The sequence below is a fragment of the Malania oleifera genome, chromosome 4 (genome assembly GCF_029873635.1).
Source record: "Malania oleifera isolate guangnan ecotype guangnan chromosome 4, ASM2987363v1, whole genome shotgun sequence".
NCBI classification, from domain to species: Eukaryota; Viridiplantae; Streptophyta; class Magnoliopsida; order Santalales; family Ximeniaceae; genus Malania; species Malania oleifera.
The window spans coordinates 50,517,019-50,535,191 of record NC_080420.1 but is presented as its reverse complement, the minus strand read 5'-3'; positions in this window follow the sequence as shown (position 1 = coordinate 50,535,191).

Genomic DNA, 18,173 nt, shown 5'->3' with positions numbered 1-18,173 from the left:
ATTTTGAGTTACTAAGAGCTAGTAAAGGTAAAACGGTTTGGTTAAAGACCAAATCGTCGACGGTTTCATCTGGGCCAACAGCTTAAATAGGACCCTAGTTCATTTTCTTTGAAACATTTCTCTCTCTCTCTCTTTCTCTCTCTCTCTCTCTCTCTCTCTTCAATTTCTCTCCATATTTAAGCCAAATTGAAGGATAAACACCATTAAGGATCCTAGTTTTGATCCAAAGGAATTTAATCGAGGTGGATTCATCGTTTAAGAATCATAAGCACCACTCTAGGGATAAAGTAAGGAGAATAGAATATGTCAGATATTTTTTGAAATTTAGCTGATTAAAATGAAGTTGATGATTATAGGATTGTTATGTATTATTTTTCTAAATAATCAGGCATAGGAAAATGATAATTTGGTATATTATATATACGTGTATTTGGGGAAAATTAGGTATTTTGAGTTAAGTAAATCCTAGAAAATGATTATACGTTTATTTCTTAGTAAAATATATTTTTCCCAAGTAGTTATTATATCATGAATTATCACTCAAATTGTGTGGCATGAGTATGATTATTTTTACTGCATAAATAAGCTTGTTAGAATATTTTATGATGATACACAACAAAGTATGATTTTATACATATTTATGATAAGACATGATTCAGACAACTTCATGATATGATAGGATTCATACAGAACTATGATATGACAAGAATTATTCAGATTTACGATATGATGGTTTTATACCGATTTATGATTATGACAGGATTTATATGAAATTATAAATATGACAAGTTTATACAAAATTATGAAAATAAGGTTATGTTATAGGATTATTCTATAATAAGTAGTATATGGTATAAGAACCCTAATGGACCAGAATGTTTAGGTTCATAACTTTTTAGAGTTGGTGAAGAAAACCACGGTAACAGAGACAAGTCTACAGAGAAGTGCAGAGATATAGTGTCAAAGGAAGAGGCCCACGCTTCCTAGCTTTCAAGAAGGTACAAGTCAAGGTCCATGGAGGAGGAAAAGTAACAGTGGGGGCTAGAGACAGGAGATGAGGAGTCGAGTGTATTAGGGAAATCAACCATACCCTACTTGCCCTCGATGTAATAAGAGGGATGTGGGGGAATGCCGAGTAAGATCAAATGCCTGTTATTAGTGCAGTAGACCAGGCCACATTGCACAAGAATGTCGTGGGTTGTTGAACAATGCACCTGCTCCTAATCGTTACTAAGGAAACAACCAAACACCCCGAGCTAGCTAGGAGAGGAACACCGCCTAGGTGCGGGTCTATTCTCTCACACCACGAGATGTTGAGAATGTAGGTGACATGGTGACAGGTACTATTTTTATTGTCACATAAAGTTATTGTACTGTTTGATTCAGGGGTGACACATTCATTCATAACTCTGGAGTTTATCAAATTATGTGGAGTAAAAGCTCAGCTATTGGATGTCAATCTATCTGTGGCCACATCGACAGGAGTAGTAGTAGCATGTAGGAAGGTTCTTAAAAACTATCCAGTGGGTATTCAGGGAAGAATGCTACCTACTGATCTAGTAGTGTTTGATATGTAAAAGTTTGGTGTGATTTTGGGAATGGACTGATTAGCCTCCAACTATGCTAGTATTAATTGTTAAAGGAAGGAGGTAGTGTTTAGACCTCATAGGGAGCAGAAGTACAGGTTTGTTGGGTGTTGGAAATGGTGTGATCCCAAGAGGGGGGGGGGGTGAATTGGACATTTAAAATATTTTCGTTAATTTAAACAATTACGCCAATTCACCACATCTCATATCTCATTCGAAATAAAATATGTATGTAAAGTAAGTGAGCAATGTGTGCATACATACACGTATGCTGCATATCTCATTTAAATTAATTTTGTGTGCATCCAAGATGATTATAAAAAAACATGAACAAGCATATACATATTGAAATTAAAGTTCGAAAAGTAAATGAGATAGGGAGAGAGAGACATATGATATTTGTTATCAAGGTTTAGCCAAACCAGCCTATGTCCCCGCATTGGGCATACCCCCCAAGAATTACGCTATCCCTGCTCACTTAAATGAGTGGAGCAGACGCCGTTTCAACCCTCCTTACTAGGCGAGGTAAACCCAACTCAATTATAAGGTTGAGCCCAACTTGTCTTACTTATGGGACTGAGACTCCCCAGTTCAAATTTCGGGCCGAACCCAACCAGTCTCACTTACAAGGCTGAGACTCCCCAATTCAATTAATGGGATGAACTTATTAATTGGGGACACACTCAGTATTTTTTCAAAATTTTTAATTAAAAGTTAATTACATTTAAGCCTTTAAAAAATTTGAAACCCGAGAGGTTCGATTGACCATATTTAAGGTTAGGTTGACCATGTCAATTTTGAACTACAAATTTGGTTGACCATCTCAGGGCAATTTTGAACCCTTCGTAGGTTCGATTGACCGTGGCTTAGATTCGGTTGACTGCTCATATGGTTCGGTTGACCGCCGCTAATTTGAACTATAAGTTTGGTCGACTAAGTAGTTAGGGGTCAGACACATGTTAATTCGGTCGATCGTGGAAGATGTGTTCAAAATAGAACGGTCAACCTATGCGAATTCAACATGTTGACTTCTGACCTGTTCGGTCGACCAAAACATTTATACTGCCAAGGATTCGGTCGACTGAGCTTTTAAATTAAGCCCAAAAATCCAATTTCGGTTGATCGAAGTCTACCCTAAGGTCTATCTATGGCCTTTGGTTCCTTACGGTCAGTTTAAGGATTATTTAAGCATTAAAATCATATCATGCAAGATGTATGCATTATTACATACCTAATAATAAAAGATTAAATGTAATACAAATTAAAATTAAATCTCATCTTCTGCTCTTCTCACTATGGAATGCGCCAGTTGAAGTAAGCTTTAAATCTTCTAGCTTCCATTTCCCTTTTTCCTTTTTTGTGTGTGTTGAATAGTAAACCTGTTTAAGCACTTAAAAACACACATAAGAAACTGGTGCTTTGTTAGTATCAAAGCAGGGATCAAACTCAAAAATTCAACAATCTCTCCCTCTTTGATGATGACAAACACCTAAGAGCAAAATGGGTACAACCTGAAAAGGCTCCCCTTTAAGAATATGCATAATGTAAAAATAACAATAATAGCTCAAGCATATTCATGGAAGAAGACATAACAAATAAATTTATGCATTTTATTTTGCGTTAAAGTGCATAGTCAGATATTTGCCCCTGAAGATTTTCCCTTTCGGTCATTATCATTTTGCTCAAAAAACATTCTCCCTCTTTTGGCATCAGCAAAAAGGGTTAAGTTAAGTATAAAGTAATTTTATCATTTAAAATAAACTTAGCAAGGAGAACTCCCCCTTTTAAGATAATTTTTAATTTTCTTTGAAAAACTCTCCTTGTTTTGATATAGGAGTTGAGCATAAAAAAAATTATAACTCGTTGAAAAATATAATAATTAAGCACACAACAATTTTTATAACTGGTCATTAAAAGATTAAAAGGCACATGAAAAATAAGATCAAGCCAGGATTATCCACAAACCATGACAATTTAAACATATCATAAGACCCGTGAAAGATTTGAGTTCAACACACACGACATATGATAGCAAATGTAGGTTAGAGCATAAAAGAGGTCTAACAAGTTCATATGCATTTCATATATGATCCATGAACTAGTTAAACAACACCATTTAAAAAAAAATTATAAAAAATATAATTTCATGATATAAAATTTCAATACAATACAAGCACAATCATGAAAAACATTCAAGCACACAAGCAAGATATAAAAATATTCTATATAAGTTCAAACCTTGGTTTTAAAAATGTATATGTATATATATAAATAAATATATATAAAATTATATATCTCCTTATGATTTTCGATAAATACTGGGGGCGATACTTGCTAAAAAAGAAACTTTAATTCTAAGAGCAAGCAAGCATAATTTTTCTGGTCTATCATTTAAGCCCAAATCACAAAGTACCAAAAAAATACAGCCACTTAGATCCAAAGATATTAACAAAATTAAAAAAAAAAAAAAAAAGGATCATATGGAAAAGCAAAGAACTGTGGCAAACAAAATATTCTCATTTATAATATTCAATAAAAACATCATGCTTTAAAGTACGCAAGCCACATAAAATTTCAACAACAGATTTAAGCTTATAATGTTGGTGAGCATAGTAAGATATAATTTTAATTACTAGGTGGCCCCCTATTAATTTGAATTTGTGCTTAGATACTATGGATAACACCTGCATCAGAAAATGCAAACATTAAGTTATGTGCAGTGTTCGTGCGTCCAGGAACATTCCATATCAAAGATGATTCAATAAAGACAAGATATGATGTTAAGGGTACCTAGAGAACTTTTGACTTAAAAAGTAAAAACAATAATAACATGAGTCCACGAGACAGGTGACTTTAATCCTTTTCTCAAGGATGGGGCTTAAAATCTTTGGTATAGTCTCAAGCACGCATTAGTGCATTAAAGGGCAAGGATGAATTTTCATTTAAGTACATTTAACATATGGTCATCCTTTACGACAAAACTCAGTATGCAAGAGACTATTGACATTAAGTACTTATTTATTTTTATTATGAGTGAGGCTTAAGCTCTCAATGTATATTTGCGTGCACACATACTTACATTATGGTTCAAGGATAATAGTCATTTAGGAACAATCACATATATTCATCCTTTATAAGAATTTCAGTATGCAGTAAATATTAAACATTCAACACATATGCATGACATATTGCATTTCATATAAAATGCACGATAGCCAAATAAGACTATACTCAGTGGTAATGCAATAGGGGTTCAAAAAAGGATGGCACAACTCAAAAATACTATGAGTATATACAATATGAAGCCTCCCCCTAAGTCATGAAATTGCCCTAGTTTATGGACCATCATCAGAACATGTGACGTTTAATTTCAGAGATGATGCTTTACCATTTAGGTCCGAAGTGAAAGGGCATAACCCAAAGATTTGGACCAAATGGTGTCCATGAACTAGTCCCTCCTAGGACAACATAATGTGTACATGTTTTAATTTATAGCTTTTTGGATTTTACATATACTAACCTATTCAATTATCTAGCATCCTAGGAAATGAGCATGAAGACTATGCATGTTTTTCAATTTAGCGCATACCATTTTAAAATTAAACATACACCCGTTAGTTATTTAATTATTTTGCATGCATTAAAAGAAAATTATAAAGTTCACCTTGCATGCATTTTATCATAATCTATTCTAGTACATGGCTTCATTTTTGGGAAAAAATTCTACTGAAATTTAGGCAGCATGCCGTTTGTAAATAGGATATTTTCTTATTTTTACCATGTACCTAATACCTGATAGGTTCAAGCAAACAATTCAAAATACTATTTAAGCATGCGATAACCTATATCTTCTACCAGCATGCAATTCACAATCTACTGCATCGGCCATGCAGTTGGCGTTTCAGATGAAGCATGCTTTCAGTAGATACATCAATAGATCAAATAAAATATAAACTATCCATATGAAGATAAAATCATTTGACAAGTAATGGATAGCGGCATTCAGCTCAAAGCAGTTATTTTAATTAACTATCCATCAAAGAGTTTAAACATCTCACAATATACGGATAGTAATTAGCAGTTCAAAAATAAATTCTTTGCTCGCCCTTAATTATGCAGCCAAATAATTTTATATTCAATCAATAATATTTGGCATAACTAATATTTTCTAATATGGGAACAATGTATGAATTCCTTAGACTAAATTTATCATTTAAAAATGATTTATCATTAAAGCTCAATAATGAGTTTAGGATTAAAAATTATATAGCAAAAAATCAATTTCCTAAAGCTCATTACACTGTGATGGACAAAATAATATGCTATATTTAAAATATTTGTACTACAGCACATATAACATCATTTCACAAATTAAAACCATTGTCCTTTTGAAGGGGATTTTCAACCAAAATCATTCTACAGCCAATATTGTTATATAATAGCCAATCATAATGATATTTATTTATATTAAGCATAGATTGAACATAACACTTTAATTTTCATATTGGCTTGTCTTTTCTATGGTTCTCAAGATGATAATAGTGTATACAAAAAATTAGAATTTTAATCACACACACTATTTAAACATTTAAAGCAATATATCCTTTTTAAAAAAAATATATATATCCTAATATCTTTTGAGTATTAACAAGGATCTATTTTGAGCACCTCATAAGATAGCATGTAGTCATAATTAAATTCACATGATTCATAAAAAAATGTAATACAAAACAAACAGTATGAATCATTGCATGAAATTTTCAATAAATTAGAAGGAGAATTGATATACCTTTTCAATTTACTCCTTCTTAGTTATTTAAGCTTAGAAGATGCGTTCTTCTCTCTCTCGGATTTTTCAATACCTCATGGTTCCCAACATCCTTAGTACTTAAAAAAAATATAAACTTTGTAAAAGCATTAGTGACTAAGGTAAAAAATAAAATAAGCATGGCACTCAAATGATATGCATTAAAATCATTTCATGCACATTCAAGGCATTTTTAGGTTTTGGAAACAATGCATTTTAAAAACATTTTTCTATGGGATATGATAGCTTTGACAAATACTTTCCAAATCCTCCAATCAATTCATTTTACAAAAGCATTTTCAATAATCAAATGGTAAAATCTATATAATATAAGCAGTAGAGGACTTGCAAAGTATTGACCCTAAAAACAGGGATATACTAGATATGAGCCGTTGCAATTTTTATGCAAATGCGGTTAAGCTTATTGCAACCGGGCTTTAATACCAGTTGTTGGAAATGGTGTGATCTCAAAAGGGGGGGGGGGGTGAATTGGACATTTAAAACATTTTCACTAATTTAAACAATTATGCTGATTCACCACATCTCTTATCACATTCGAAATAAAACTTGTATGTAAAGTAAGTGAGCAATGTGTGCATATATACACGTGTGCTGCATATCTCATTTAAATTAATTTTGTGTGCATGCAAGATGGTTATAACAAAACATGAACAAGCATACACATACTGAAATGAAAGTGCTGAAGGTAAATGAGATAGGGAGAGAGAGACACACGATATTTTTTATCGAGATTCAGCCAAACCAGCCTACGTCCCTGCCTTGGGCATAACCCCCAAGGAATATTACACTATCCTTGCTCACTTAAATGGGTGGAGCAAAAGCTGTTACAACCTCTCCTTACGGGATGAGATAAACCCCAACTCAATTACAAGGCTGAGCCCAACTTGTCTCACTTACGGGGTTGAGACTCCCCAACTCAAATTTCAAGGTAAACCCAACTAGTCTCACTTATGGGGTTGAGACTCTCCAATTCAATTAATGGGATGAACCCAATTGGTACAATAAAAACCATTTTTGTACATGATAAGCTGCTTCTAAATACAAATAGAGATGTACAACGTTTAAGCTCTAAATACATGCATAATATGAAATATGTTCAGTAAAGTAAATGTGCTATCAAATAATTTTGCACAAATAAAATATATATGAAAAATGAGTATTATTTTTCTCCTATAAATATTTTTATAAATAAAGAATATTTAGAGAATCTAGGAATTTAAGCTCAAGAAAATATTTGTGCTGTAAATAATTTTTCTCCTAGAAAAAAAATATTTATCAAAGAAATAACCGGGAGAAACCCAACCAATACTCTTTAAATAATTTTCAGAAAATAAATAACAAGCAAGAGAATGTGCATGTGAATACAAATGAAATGCCCAAAATAAATATACTCTCTTCCAAAGTGATTTTGAAATAAGTGAATGGAGAGAGAGTTAAAGAGTTTTTGTTTAAAAACATTTGTCCCAAAGGAATGATTTTTGCAATAAAAATGGTTTGGGGAAACTTTGATTAACAAAGGATTAGAGAGAAATTTGGAGTTAATCAAAGTTGCTAATCTGGAGTTATGAGGGGGTATTTATAGATTTTCCTAAAATTATGACCGTTGGGGACACGTTCAGTATTTTTCAAATTGTTTAATTAAAAGTTAATTACATTTAAGCCCTTTAAAAAATTTGAAACACGAGAGGTTTGGTCGACCATATTTAAGGTTCGATCGACCTTATTACTAGGTTTGGTCAACCGTGTCAATTTTGAACTACGGATTTGGTCAATCGTCTCAGGGTGATTTTGAACCCTTTGTAGGTTCAGTCGACCGTTGCAAGTTCGGTTGACTGCTCATATGGTTTGGTTGACCATGACTAATTTGAACTATGAATTCGGTAGACTAAGTTGTTGGGGGTCAGGCACGTGTTAGTTTGGTTGACCATGGAAAATGTGTTCAAAATAGAACGGTAAAACGATGCGAAGTCAACATGTTGACTTCTGACCTGTTCGGTTGACCGAGGCATTTATACTAGTAAGGATTCGGTCGAACAAGATTTTAAATTAAGCCAAAAAATCCAACGTCAGTCGACCGAAGTCTGCTCTAAGGTCTCTTTATGGCCTTTGGTTCCCTACAGTCAGTTTAAGGCACATCTGAGCATTAAAATCATATCATGCAAGATGTATGCTTTATTACAGACCAAATAATAAAATAGTAAATGAAATGCAAATTAAAATTAAATGTTGTCTCCTTCTTCTTCTTCATTGCTCTTCTCTTCATGGAATGCACCAGTTGAAGTAAGCTTAAAGTCTTCTGGCTTCTATTTCCCTTTGCCTTATGTGTGTGTTGAATAGTAAACCTATTCAAGCACTTAGAAACACACATAAGAAACTGTTGCTTTGTCAGCATCAAAATAGGGATCGAACTCAAAAAGTCAATGATGGGTCGTGAGTTCGCTCCTCACCACAGATAGTGTCAGTTATTTATGCGAGAAGACTCCTCCTGGAGGGATGTTAGGAGTACCTAGCTTATGTGAAGGAAGTACGAGAAAGAGAACTAAAGTTTGAAGATATCCCCATTGTGAGGGAATTCTTTGATGTATTCCCAGAGGATTTACCCGAGTTGCCTCCCAACTATGAAATCAAGTTTGTCGTTGACCTACTTCCAGGGACGACACCGATCTCTAAGGCTTCCTACAGAATAGCTCCAGAAGAGTTGAAAAAGTTAAAAGAACATTTATAGGAATTACTGGACAAGGGAGTCATCAGACCTAACGTGTCACCCTCAGGAGCGCCAGTGCTTTTCGTGAAAAAGAAAGATGGGTCTGTGAGAATGTGTATCGATTACCAGTAGATAAACAAGGTGATAGTTAAGAATGAGTATCCACTTCCTTATATAGATGATCTGTTTGACCAACTTCAGGGAACACAGGTCTATTCTAAGATTGATCTCCGATAAGGGTATCATCAGATGAAAACTCAGGCAGAAGATGTTCCAAAGACTGCTTTTTGAACCAGGTATGACCACTATGAGTTCTTGGTTATGCGTTTCAGACTGACCAATGCTCCTGCTGCATTCATGGATCTGATGAAGAGGGTTTTCCATCAGTACATGGATCAGTTTGTGGTAATATTCGTTGATGATATTTTGGTTTATTTGAAGAGTCCCGAGGAGTACAAGAATCATTTGAGGTTGGTACTTTAGGTGCTACGGGAAAAGAAACTTTATGCTAAATTCAAGAAATGTGAATTTTGGCTAGAGAATGTTACATTCCTTGGACATGTGATATCCGAGGATGGTGTTTCTGTAGACCTAAGTAAGATAGAGGCAGTAGTGGATAGGGCGAGACCAAAAAATGTTCAGAAAGTCAGAAGTTTCTTGGGCTTGGCAGGGTATTATCGCCGGTTTGTGGAAGGGTTTTCTAAATTGTTGGATCCTCTGACACGATTAACAAGGAAAAATTTAAAGTACGGGTGGACTGATGATTGTGAGTTGAGTTTTCAATAATTGAAGCAATGACTCATCATTGCTCCGATTTTGACTATTCCATTAGGAGATAATGGTTTTGTGATTTATAGTGGCATGTCTCAGAAAGGGCTTTGGGTGTGTTCTGATGCAACAAGGAAAAGTTATGGTGTATGATTCTAGGCAACTAAAAAAGTATGAGAATAATTATCCCACGCATGATTTGGAGTTGGCAGCAGTGGAAATGCGCTGAAAATTTGGAGGCAGTACCTGTACAGTGGAAGGTGCGAGATCTTTACAGATCATAAAAGCCTCAAGTACTTCTTTACGTAGATGGAATTTAATATGAGACAGAGGAGATGACTAGAGCTAATAAAGGATTATGATTATACCATCAGTTACCACTTAAGAAAAGCCAATATGGTAGTTGATGCGTTAAGTAGGAAGTCAGGGAATGCATCGGCCTCAACAGTGGTAACTCAACTCAAACCTATAATCTGGTAATGATCCTCCAAAATTTTGTAGAATCTATAACCTAAAGCTCTGATATCACTTGTAATGCCCCAAACCCTCTAGGTGGGGCCCGAGGTGTTGTGAGACCTATTCCACATCTCTGATACCAATCACATAGCAGAACAAATTAAACAACCTCAAATAAAATACCAGAGTACTAAACATATATGCAAACCCATAAAGAAGTATAACTGAATTCTCCATATTAGATATCTAGAAAAAAAAACATAAAACTTCACATATATCCGTTTTTTTAACCACTCACAAAACTAAATCCTGCCTTAGACCTTTATAAGCTCAATCACCTGAAGGTCCTGAAAAGAATAATAGATCGTCGGGACGAGACACCTCTCAGTAAGGAAGAAATAGGCTATAACAATGTGTGGCAGAGAGTTTAAATAAATACAAAATATAATTATCTGTTATTCAACATCAATAGCAGTTGAGAAATGCATCATTAAAAACATCACAGACATCTAATATCATAGTCATATACATAATTAATTTTTAGTGAAAATTCCTAAGAATAGGGAAGATTACTCACCCATACAAGTAACTTCCCTCTGCTCTAGTACCAATACCAAGGCACTCACCTTACTTAGTAAGCCCTCAGGTTATGTATCCAGGCAAAGTCTCCGAGAATAGGGAAGATTACCTGCCCATACAAGTAGTTTCCCTTTACTTTGGCACCAATAGAAAATTACCAAGGCACTTGCCTTTCTCAGCAAGCCCTCAGTGAAAAATGTACTTTGCCATGAATACTTATATGATTAATTTCACACACATCCAATGCTTTACATATCACACATATCAACGCATACACGCATATCACAACCTATCCACATAGGAAACTCACACACTTCATTCACACCCACATAGGGTCCATAACCACACATAAAATACAGTTCACATAGGACTCACATCCACATAGGAATACCGTCCACATTGGACTCACAACCACATGGGTTACTATTTGAGCTTCCCAACCACACAGGTTACAAATCCACACACACAACCTCATTCATAGTAAATTGGTAAAACAAACTCCTCATTCCACTACCAATGTTTTACCCCCTTAATATAAATGCCCATATAACTACCTTCTCATACCACTGCCAACACTATATGGTGATTTATATTAGGTACGATATAACGACCTCCTCATACCACTGCAAACGCTATATTACAATTTACATGAACCATAAAACATACATAACCAATTCACATAAACATTTCCACGCATTCAAGTTCACAGTATTTATTCATCCAAATCGCATCACAACTAGTTAGAGTTTGCATCCCAAATAGTAGCCACAAGCAAACATTAATCACAATCAAGCAGTACTCGTAACTATTTAATTAGGAAAGTTATTTTCATGCCACACAGTTTTTCTCCAAATATGATATATAATCAAAAATCATTATTTCCCAAATACCTAACTGTTTAGAAAATTATACCTAAATATATAAAAATTTTTATATATGAATTTAACCAGTTTAAAATTAATAAGAAGCCACTATAACATATTCCCCTTACCTGCTTCTCGAGATTCTACCTAAATCGAATAGAAAACGAAACCCTGTATTCTAAAAATCCTAACTTGATTAGTTTAACCCTAAGATATTTATCGTTTAACATCTCCTAGGCCCACACACTCCCAATACTTAATTTAATATTAAAAATAGTCTACTTACCCTGGTTTTGGAGTGGTTCCCAAGAACTTCAAACTGAGAATCTGCTCCGCCTAAGTTGCAGAGAATCTTCTCAAGAATATTGTGATGGTTTTTGATCGTCGAATCGGGCTAAATCTAGGTTGGATTTCAAGAAAGAAGGTAGGGAAAATGAAACCTAGAGAGAGAAAATGAGAGAGGAGAGAGAATTTCATGGAAGAAATGTTCCAGGGTTATACCCGGGCCTTCGTTGACGAGTTTAAAAGGTTCGTCGACGAAGCCAAGAAAAACATTCTTTGACAAGGTCATCCTGTTCATTGACGAAATGTTTAAAAACCTGAATTTTCCCTGCTATTGGTAATTCCTTGTCAATGAGACATGTGTACTCGTCAATGAAACCCAGAAGGATGTTTGTCAATGAGGAGAACAAATTCGTCGACGAGTCCCAGCTTGATAACCTTTTCAAATTCCTTTTTCCCTTTCTTTTATTTCCCATTTTTCCTTTTATTTATTTTCTTTTATTTTTCTGAATTTGGGTTACTACAATTATGATTGGGTAATATTTGAATACATTGGCTATAGCATGCCTAAATTTGTGGATCCCCTTAAAATAGACAAAGTTGTTTTTATTAGTCGAATAATTCTATATGCTTTACCTATGCCTAAATGTGATTTTCTAAAGTATAGCATACTTTTGTCTATTACACATAATTAGAAAAATATTGTTTTAATTTTTTTTTAATATTGTCTATGAATTAAAAGCCGATTGTGTCTTATGGAAAATTTTATTTCTCTTGGCTTGAAGAACTTAGTTATGCCCTTCACTTAATGAAAATAGGGTTATTTAAATTGAAGGCATATTATTTGAAGAAATATTGTTTAAATTTTTTTTTGATATAATCTAAGCATAAAATTCCAAATATTGCTTACTAAAAATATAATTCCTTTGGCTGAAAAGTATAATGCAAAAGGGGTGAAAAAGGGGCTAAAATATCAAATTGTGTAAAGCCCAATCGACTGGGACATAAGGCCTAGTCGACCGGACCCCCTCCGTTTTTCCCCCAGTCAATCATCCATAGATTGGAGCATTCTGTCTGTGCACCAGTCGACCGACCCTTTCATGCCTTGTAAGCCCATGTCGACTAGTCAGCTTAAAATGGTTCGATAAGGCCAATATTTCAAAGCCAAAGTTAATTCATTGAAAATTTAGAATGTTTGGCTAAAATTTTGTAGTATAAAAGATGAAAACATGATGCTTAGGCTGCATAATTGAGGGGGAGCAGCTTTGCTAAAATTCATCCAATATGAAATTAATTGTATTGTGCTTATTTTAAATATTTTATCAATTCATTTATATTGGATGCTTTATATGTGTAGAATGCCACTATCCATAAAATGCTACATGTTTAAATTCATGTGATGGATAGTTTATATTGAGATAAAATAGTGCACTAAACGCTTATTGTCTATTCTATGTTATATGGTGAAATTCATTTGATGGAAAAATATTTTTATATTCATTGGACATACTGAATTGCATGCTTAATCTAGAATGCCAATTGTATGGCCGATGCAGCATTTTGAAATGCATGCTGGTAGTTAACTAAGGCTTTGCATGACTGAATTAAATGATAATATATACACTCACATACTAGCTAGTTAACTGAGGTTATGACTTCATAAGATTGTCTTTGAAATTCTCAATGCTTTCACAAGTCTTATGTAGTATAATGAATAGTGACCATGTTAAACATATTATCTTGACTTTAAGTGGTCACTTAGATTGTTACATGCATTCTGTCATTATTAAATATTTGTTGTTGATGCATGTTAAAAGGATCATTTACATGTTGTCTTAAATGGTTAATTTTATGCCTTTGCATGCTGAATGATCATGGTTTGAAATTTAGTGCATGTTGGTTGATCTTCATGAATATTTATAATGCGTGCAAAATAATTAAATAGAGTGCTACATGTTGAACCCTATATGCTACGTGCTAAACTGAAAAACATGTACAATTTCCATGATCCTTGAATTTTCCTATGATGCTCTTTACCATACACACATTCTCAGGTTCTTGGTAAATCTAGTTTATGGACACCATTTGGTCCCAATCCTTGGGTTATGAACTTCATGTAGTACACAAATGGTTAATCATCATGGTATAAAATTCAAGTCTATGTAGCTAAGCAGAGTGCATGACATTGGGGTAATCTTCATTTGTCACACACTTATTGAGTATTCTGAGTTGTGTTATCATCATTTTGAACCTCAACTACAAAGTTATTGCATAATATTGAGTATAGCCTTATTGGCTATCGAGTGGTAAATGATTAATATTTTCTACATGCTGAAACTTCTTTGTAGGATGAACATATAATGAATGTGTATTAAATGAACATCATCCTTGAACTGAACTTGCATTCAATTGTGCATGCAAATATACAGGGGAGAATAAGCCCCATCCTTCATGAAAAAGGATTATAATCACCATCCCATGGACTTATGTGCATCATTGTTTTTGTTTTTGAGTCCTGAAGCTCTTCTTAGTACCTTGAACATCATATTAGGTCATTCATTGAATTATACTCTAATATGAATTGTTCTTAGCATGTATGAACACTTCTCAAGGCTTATTACAATCTTCCGATGCAAGTGTATCCTATAGGATTGATTATACTGGTTGCTTGTTGAAAATTGCTTCACTATTATCCAGTATAATTGCTTAAATGTTTTAAAATTGTTGCTTATACTATGTTAATAAAATTTCACAATTGATATTAGTATAAGTAATTAATTTTATCTAAGCTAGGCTTTAAATCAAAAAGGATAGATTTTGAAAAAATTCCATTTTTTATGTTCTCCCAACTCTATGCTTAGGTCAAAAGGTTACTATGGCCCCTATGTATTAGTATAATGAATTTCTTTCTGCCTATAGTAAATCTTAAACTCATAGCATCTAAGCACGTATTCAATCAAAAGGGGGAGCATCTAAAATTAAATTTCTATCTTATTTCGTTGACCAACATTTTTGGCTTAGATCTATATTGAGCTTAATGTGGCATGTGCTTAAGAATGATGATTTTATTGAAAATCTTAAATAATAATTAGTTGCTTGCCACAAATTCTTTGAGTTTGCGATGTGATCTTGCTTTTAAACTTTTTAGGATCTATATTTTTAGGCTTTCTGGTTATATTATGGATCGTTCTTAAACATATACTAGAAAATTTTTAGCTTACTTGAACTTTTATGTTAAAGTTTCCTTTTCAGCAAGCATTGTCCCCAGTATTTATTGATAATATCAAAAAGAAATTTTTTTTCTTAAATAAAATTTATGGCAAGATCTGAACTTATATAAGATAATTTTTTTTTCTTGCCTGGGTGCTTAAAGGTATTCATGACATATGCTTTTATAACTTTCTTAAATTTATTTTTGTCATGAAATTTTTCTTTAAAATTTAAGGATAAAAGGGGAAAAGGTTTAAATTTTTTTTAACTAAAGAGATTTGTTTTAGTCCTTTTGCTGATGACAAAAGGGGGAGATGTTTTAAGCAAAATTATAAAACTTTTTCCTTCTCATTTCGCATCCTCCATGAATTTTGTTATTTACAAAATGGAAAATGATAAATGTTCTTTAACTGAATATCTTTTTAAGAAAAGCTTCAATACTACATTGCACAATGAACCCAACTGAACTTAAATATATAACTTGAAAAGCACTAAAGTCTTCACGTGTGAATATGAACTTCATTGATTATATTTTTGATTTTATGCATATTGTAAGGGGGAGCCTTGTCAAGCATACCCAATTTTCCTCATGTGTTTGTTATCATCAGAAATGGGGAGATTGTTGACTTTTTGAGTCCGATCCCTATTTTGATAATGACAAACTACAACATCTCATTTGTGCACTAAATGTGAATAGGTTTTGTATATGCATGTATATCATATGAATTAAATTAAAGCTCAAAATGACCATAGATTGACGTTAGGGACCTCTAAGAAACATGAAAAACCTTTTATTTAAAATGCTAAACTTACAAAAGGTTTTTAAAGGGTTTTTGAACTTAAATGAAGGCAAAACGATGGTTTTAAATTATTGTAGCAGGTAACGTAACGTAACGGTAATGGGTGTAATGGAAAGCGAGAGTAGTGCATGCTACACAATGGGAAGCGGGTGTAACAGCGGTGAATTTTTTTAAAGCATGCACAACCTTGTGCATATTAGTGTACTTGCATGTTTTAAGTTTTTAGCCTTTCTTAAAAAGAGTTTGTGTATTTTGGTTCCTTTAGTTCGTGTAACTAGGTTATTTGGTAAGGGCGACAAGTTTACATTTGTTTTAAACCACCATTGATAGAAAAATTATGTGTGTGTGTGTGCGTGTGCGTGTGCATGCGCGTATTTATACTTCTCATTGTTCTTATCTATGATAAATTCTTATGTGTTCTAAATTTATTAATAAAAAAAAAGACATTATTCACTCCATTAATCTATTAGACACATAAGACATACGAATAATACAAATATAAAATAACTAGAAAATAAAGAAGGTTGAAATTGAAAAATATAGAACATAAATATCACATTACTAATATTATCAAAACAAAATATTTTCCTAACAAGTTAGTATTTTCAAATTGTTAATTAATGCATCTATTGTTAGTATTTAAAGAAAAAGTAAATTTTGTGTTAGAATTGGTGTGTTCCCAAGAGAGGGGGGGGGGGTTGAATTGGAATTTTAAACTTTTCTCCTAGGTTGAACTAGATGTTAGTAGAATATTACAACCTAGGGTTTTTCTATGTTGTTCCAAATACACCGATAAATATAATATACGAAAATTTAAGTCAAGCGCATCTTTCAAATAATAACATACACGTGCAGTAAATATAAAGTGTGGAAATATAAACAAACATACGATATGTTATCGGGATTCGACCAACTGTGCCTACGTCCCCTCCTCTAACTCGCAAGCCCAAGGATTCCACTAAAGGCTCACTTAAGGGTGGAGCGGCCAATTACAAACCAAGTCAATTAGCATAGGGCTGACCTCAACCTTAATTAGGTCAACTAGTGGGGCTGACCTCAACCTACATGCCTCAACAGGATGACACACCTAACTTTCCTAACCGGGTCTAAGCCAATCCGGAACTATTCCAGGGCTAGTCTCCCTCTTCAGGTCCGTGCCTTGAAATACAACAGATGTGTATTACAATCAAATGGTACAGTGATTGTACTTTTGTGTAAAGCAGATATGTACCCAAATACGCACAATTACATACACCACAATATGATTTAATGTGTAAGCTCAGTGTGGTCCAATATTTCAACACTCAAAATATTTTCTATCAGTGTAATGAGTACGTGAGAGTGTCAACTAGTATTATCTTTGTATCACAATATGTGTTCAATCTAATAGCTCACACAAAGATATCAAGTCTCAAATATTTCAATCAGCAGGATGTCTCAAGCATGTAAATATCAAATAATGTATATGCTTGGTTTGCAAAAGATGTGTAATTTTTGTATTCAGCAAATAATATATGAGTGAATGAATATTGTAACAAAGATCACTATCTCATAAACAAATATCTCTTCAAATATATTTTTCAATATAAAGCATACTAGATATTTGAAAATGATTTTAAAAGGATTTTGTAAACAAAAACAAATACAATCTTCTCAAGATGTTGCAATGGAAGTACAATCTTAGAAGATCTGACAAAGTCTCCTTAGGATAGACTTATTAACAAAGTCCCCTAAGAATCCTTAAGGTTTTGCTTTCAATAAAAGTAATATCAATCAAGTAGATCAAGGAGAGCAAACCTACAGAACAGCCACACTTAAACACACTCACAAAGAAGTTTGAGTAGTAAGATCAGGTAAGAATAAGTGTAAGAGGTTAAAAAATAAGTATTATAGGTTTTGGGATTTCTCCTAATCAAGATTGCTAATCCATTACTAATCTTTGCAAATGATGGGCTATTTATAGAGAATGGAAGAATTATAGTCGTTGGTGACCTATTGGGCAATATTAGGAAAGTTTAATGACATTTCAAATATTTTAACCTGTTTAAAAAATGTTTAACCTCTATAAAAATCAAGGCAACCCGAGAGGTCTGGTTG